General features: G+C 36.2%; 1 protein-coding gene across 1 annotated transcript in view; it reads right to left on the reverse strand.

Moving 5' to 3' along the window:
* The window catches only part of si:dkey-37g12.1 (atrial natriuretic peptide receptor 1), a 41,256-nt gene extending 40,571 nt beyond the window's left edge, over positions 1–685 (reverse strand). The window contains exon 1 of the mRNA XM_036583119.1: positions 562–685. The gene's annotated coding sequence lies outside the window, so the exon portion shown is untranslated. The remainder of the gene's footprint in view (positions 1–561) is intronic.
* Positions 686–6,000: the final 5,315 nt, after the last annotated feature.

Below are 6,000 nucleotides of genomic sequence, written 5' to 3' on the forward strand. Positions count from 1 at the left end.
GTAGCTTTGAGAGAAAGAAATTGAAGTGTAGGCCTGCAAAAAGGGCCCCTGGGATTTATGGAGTAAGTAGTAAGTTGCACAGTGCTTTCCAGAATTATTGGCATCTTTGGTTATGAGGGGAAAAAAAAGGAAATAAAGAAACATCTTTGTAACTGGAATTTAGGTTTCATGCTAATTGGTGTACTGTTATGATGCAACTGATCATAGTAGTTGAAGATCGTAGTTAAAAAAACAATTTAATTACTATTACCAGTACTTGTATTTTATTACATAGAAAGCAATTCAAGGTAATTTAAACTCAAGGTTTAAATATTGATTGATTTGTATCTTGTAAGTATGTATCAAGTTGTAACAGCTACAGATGTCAAAATGTCTGGTCTGACTAACACACCATATTACGTACATGAGTTTGTACATCGGCACTTGCACACACACACACACACACAAACAAACACATGAGCTTTTTTTTAGCCAGTATGTAACTGAAACACTCTTGTCTCAACCCTGTCTCCAGTCTGTTATTTGATAAAGGCCATTTCATGATTTATCAAAGTCACTTACCGCAGGTGCTTTGGTAGGCAAATTCACCGACTGCTGTAAAAGTCACTTCAGTGCTGTGAACATGTTGGATCCAGACTGGAAAACGTATCCAGTGAGCACATAGTGGGACACTAGTCTCTGGCCAAATGCACTGTTACAGTAGCTTGTCCAAAAGGCTTACATTAATATTACAAACTGCATCTCTGGGGAGCTCCAGAGAGTCAGGTCATCCCTGATGACGTTTGTTTATCTTAATAAGTGAGTAAACAGACAAAACACGTTTCTGTGGGAACAAGCTTGTCTGTTAGCGCTGAAAAAAAAGAAAGCACATGTTTGTGTTACAAGTAATTCTAAACAATTTCAGTGATTTTGTGGTCTGGACTCTTAGAATACTAGTAGCTTCTTTTTTTGATTTTGCAATTTTTCCTCTGTCCTCTGCCTATTTCCTACTTCTTTTTCTCAGTGAGAGCTTCTTTACAGCTACACATCCTTTCAGACTCATAGTGTTGAGTTGTCTTCTCATAGTGGAAGGATGGACAGAAACACCTGTGGATTTTTTCAGATCTGAAGTAAGAGTGGAGCTTGATTTTCTCATCTGTCTCAAAGATGAAAGTTTATGAAAGTTTAAGTGCTGTTTATCTGATTTATCTGATTAGTTTTGGTTGTCTTTTCTCTACATCTTTTAATAATTTTTTCAAACTCCTTTTTTGGAAATGTCCTAATGCGCATGGATTGTCTCATATCTAATGTTCTCAGAAATATGTGCTGAAAAATAACTTCTTAATGAGTACTACTTGTACCTTCCTGATTATATCATGGGTTACTGAACAACTGCATGTATTGATTTCTGTTCTTTCTTTCTGTTGCTTTTTAAGCAGTTCATTTTGGCTTTGAACAAAAAATGTCAGTGTTTAAACAGGTGCACTACATTTTTGCTGGTGCATTTTGTGCATTCCAGGTGTATTTTGTCCATCCCAGAAAAAAAAAATATATTATCATATATAATGTATTGTAAAAATCCCTTTTATAACGTTATTTTTTACTGTATTACTCACTCATTTTGGCCTAACCATCACTTAAAGCCAGAAATCAAGCCTTGTGAGAGTAAGTCAGAAATGTTATTGGACAGGCCTTACTTTTGGCTTAGGTTATCCAGCTTAGTGGGAAATAGTGCTTTGTGAAATATACCTGTAGTAAATTTTAACAATAAAAAGCCAGTAAAAACTTGTAGCTATCCTATACTCAGTAACAGTTATGTGCTTTACCTTATTTGCTTTACCTGCATGGATAGCTAATGTGAGAACATGTCAGACTTTACTTTCCAAAATATTCCTTTTTATTGAGAAATTAGTGTTGTTGACACTGGATTTTGGTCAAGAGAGAAGGTTCACATGGTGCAGAGGCTAAAAAAAGGGAAGCTCTCCTCACATGGGCAGCACTAGGCCAGCTATGGACCGTGGGAATGCATGTTGGTCCCTCTATGCGTCCAGGCCAACAGACCAGAGGACGCTTCTTGCTTTTGTCAGTGCAAAAGAAATTGTACTGAACAGCATGACAGTGAGAGAGACAAATGATCGTGTGGCAAGGATGTGGGATCAGTAGCTTCTGCCTCAGAAGCAGGCCTGTTTGTTAAAAGCCAGATGCAGGGATACTGCTAGTAGTTTCAGAACTACTAGCAGGCCCGTTCATCTCAAGCCCTCTTCTGGAGATAAAACTAGAGCGGAAGTACAAAAGTTTACACGGTTGTTGAACTGAGACAAGTATTTTAAGTGAAATATAGACCACATGTACAGTACACATCCAAACACATCCAGGCACTCTATCTAATTGCTGAATTTAGGTACTATAAGGTGGGCAGTTACACACACACACACACACAGTGTATAATATACAATTTACATAGAAAAGCGTAACCAATAGAATAGGGTGTTCTGGATCAGCCACACATGAGCATAAGATCACCATGCCACCACTGACAATATAGTGCTTTAAATCCAATTCATTCCGTATGAATAAAATATTGTAGGCATTGAAAGCCTTCCCAAACACTGAGGCTGGTAACTGTTATATCATTGCCTACATCATCGACTATGTCACCAAATGGTCTGAGGCATTCATAGTTCCCAATCAAGGTGCCACCACCATCGCTGAATGTGAGCTTGTCACTGAGATGTTATGTCTAAAAATAGCATACGGTTAAAAAGCCGTATACAAAAGAGTATTTAATTTAATTTAGTATGAGTAACTCAAAAGGTTTAGAAGCTGTTCAATTCTCGTTAGTTCTTGGTATGAAAAGGTAGACTAATATGGAGAAGATATAAAACTTCATAAACTATTTAACTGCAGAAAAGTTGATTTTAAATCAGAGACCCACAAAATATAAGCTATTATTGCCTCTGTAAATGTAAGTGTAATGCTTACTCTCGGGTGTGTATTCTCTGGCCTACTGGGAGGAATTAGTAATGTGTTTCTGCACACACCCAATTCGGAACCTGAGCTTAATCACTTAATGTCCAGATTTAATCAAAACCAGCATCTCTTAATCACGCCACAAAGAGCTTGAGCCACAGCCTGTGCATATTTACATAATGTGGATAATAATGCAGAGAGATTTTTTAAAAATCACATGGATGGTGGAGTTGTGAGGGACATTGATTCACTCCCTGACATCAATGTACACTTATAAAATAGAAAATACACCAATTCATTAAAAAGTGTTTATTAGTAATTTTGTTCACTGTGTGGAAGGAATAAAGCCTCATATTCTGCTCATTTTCTGCTCTTATGAAATTTTCTTAATTTTCAGCTTCAACTTTCTAATTTTCAGTTACACACTAATTTCTTGGAGCAGATATTTTTTTAATGTGAACGTCTGCTTCCTCTTGCTGGTTCTGGATAGTCCTGGGTTATCAGAGGATAATTAGTATTGCTGAACGCTACAGGCTCTTTGGAGAATTTGATACTAGAATACAGTTTTTGGATAATTACAGCATTTACAAAACTCTGAGTGTGTATCCCCAGAAGCATCGGGTGAGTCAGGACCTCTGACTAATGGGGCATCTCCATTTCTGATCCAGTGGTGCTTCTTTTCTGAAATCAGGTACATTATGGTAGCAGGGATTTTCTATCCATATCTATTTAATACTCTGTACAAAAGAACAATTTAGCTTTACATTGTACCATTTTGGAGTTTTCTTTATGTTTCACCCTCACCTGCTGCCATGTGTATTTTCTACATGCTACTTTTAATGCCATCATTTCAAAGGAGTGAATAGATATAATAGTTTTGTATTAAATATTGCGACTTAAAATGATTTATTAATTATTTAGTGTAATCATAAATGAATTCTCCAGTTCTGTGGGTTGAGAGCAGCGTACCCAAGACAGCAGAGAGTTTTATGACACAAAGTGTATGGAGATCTTTTAAGCTGTCACTTAATCTGAACTTGAGTCTCTGAGCTTCTTAAATATCACATGCACATGTGTGAGCTCTGATCACTGAACTGCAGTTTGTGTTAGCAAGAACACATCTCACCTGGATTTTGTTAGTGGAGCCCACTGAGCCTGGAGTCAACTGGAGCATTTTTATCAGCTGACTTCATGGAATACCCCTCAGGAGACCATGGCTTGCACCCATGCGCTTATGCTGCATTTACATGTTCTTTGTCATGTCTCATGGAAGAATTGATGTAAACAGCAACAGTAAATTTCTAACAGCAGCATGCAGCCATGTAGCCATTACCATAGTGACAACACTGTTGTTCCTTTTCACGCGAGGAAGCTATTCTATGAAGTAAATACCTGCAAATGTACCTTAACTAAACAAGCACACATCATAGTTTGTTTTGTGTTTGTACATTACTTGGTATGCCTTCAGCAATGAGAGTACAAGTTTCCCATACAAACAACATAAAGAGGCAGAGATTGCTAGGGCCCTGTATTAAATATATAATAATATATTTAATATAGTATATAGAAGGCACTTACAAAAATATAATAATAATATATATATATATATATAGATATAGAGAGAGAGAGAGAGAGAGAGAGAGAGAGGATGAATAATCTTTTGGATGGGGCAGTGTACTTCTAGTGGTAGGGTGTGATTTTTTTCACCTGTTTTGGTACTGGCGATTAATTCTTCCTTTGTTCACTGACATTGTTGCTGTAGAGGGGGCATTGTGTGTTTTTGGGCAGTTTTAGTTTGCTTATCGTGGTTGTTTTTGTTATGTACTAAGTTGCAATATGTACAGTTTGTGTATGACTATTCACTCCTGAGGGGTTTTGCCTGTTCTGTACTGAACTGTGCCCTGCAATGGACTGGCGACCTGTCCAAGGTGTTTTCTTGCTTCTTGCCCAATAAACTGCTGAAGGATAAGCAGCTTAGAAACTGTGTGTGTGTGTGTGTGTGTGTGTGTGTGTGTACTGAACTGTGCAGATGTAGTATATGTTACTTAGGTAGACCCTTTGTACACATTTATGTGGAAACCCATTCTTGCCAAGTAAAGTAGGAAAAAGACTAAAGAACAGATTGCTTCGTATTAATATCACTTATTATCACAAAATAATGACTTGTTTTCTCAAAATATTGACCTGAAATAATGAGTAATTATATTTCAAACAAATAATTGTATTAATAATTAAATTATGGTGAAATACTAAGGCTTTATTTTGATTTAGTAATTTTGACATAGCAAATCAATATTTTGAGATGTTAGTCATTTATCTGTTATATATATTATTGCAAGAATAAATACATATTTTAAAATACTGTTGCCAGAAACTGAGAAGAAGAAAAAAATATCATAAGCAATTTTTCTTAACTAAGTATCTTTACACTAGCTAAAGCCGATATCATTTCAGTACTTTTGTTGAATGCACTTGTTTAGAATGCATTTTCTCTCTACAACCACAAGGGGGCGCCAACACATTAAATATCGACTTTATCTTTTCAGTCCTGCACTGAACACTTCAAGAAGTTAAAACCTGCACTGGAGGTGATAAAACACCAGAATGTCATGGACAATGACTGAAAAACAATGACAGGAGTACACAACGCTGACAGATTACAGTTACAGGCTTTCCAAAAGTCAAAGCTTTCAGCGTTTCTCTCCAAAGCATAAAGTAAACATGACTGTATCTTCTTAAAGAGACGAGATGTAAAGCCAATATTCTGTCAAACTGGGAAATTTTAAACAGTAAAGGTTTTGTTGAGATGAATTATGAAAACATTTTAACATTTTAATGTATAGTTTCTTTACCAATATTACTCTATTTTTTGCATGTATTGATGTATTATTTATTAATATCCCGTAACCTTTGTTTAGTGCTGCTTGTTTATTTATATAATTTTCAGTTGTAGCGGAATTGACTATTTCTCTGTAATTCAGTTACATACGGCTATCACCATAGGAGAAACATAAAAGGAACTGAAAATCGAAAAGAAAGAAGTACATGCTG

The sequence above is a fragment of the Colossoma macropomum genome, unplaced genomic scaffold (genome assembly GCF_904425465.1).
Source record: "Colossoma macropomum unplaced genomic scaffold, Colossoma_macropomum, whole genome shotgun sequence".
Lineage (NCBI taxonomy): Eukaryota > Metazoa > Chordata > Actinopteri > Characiformes > Serrasalmidae > Colossoma > Colossoma macropomum.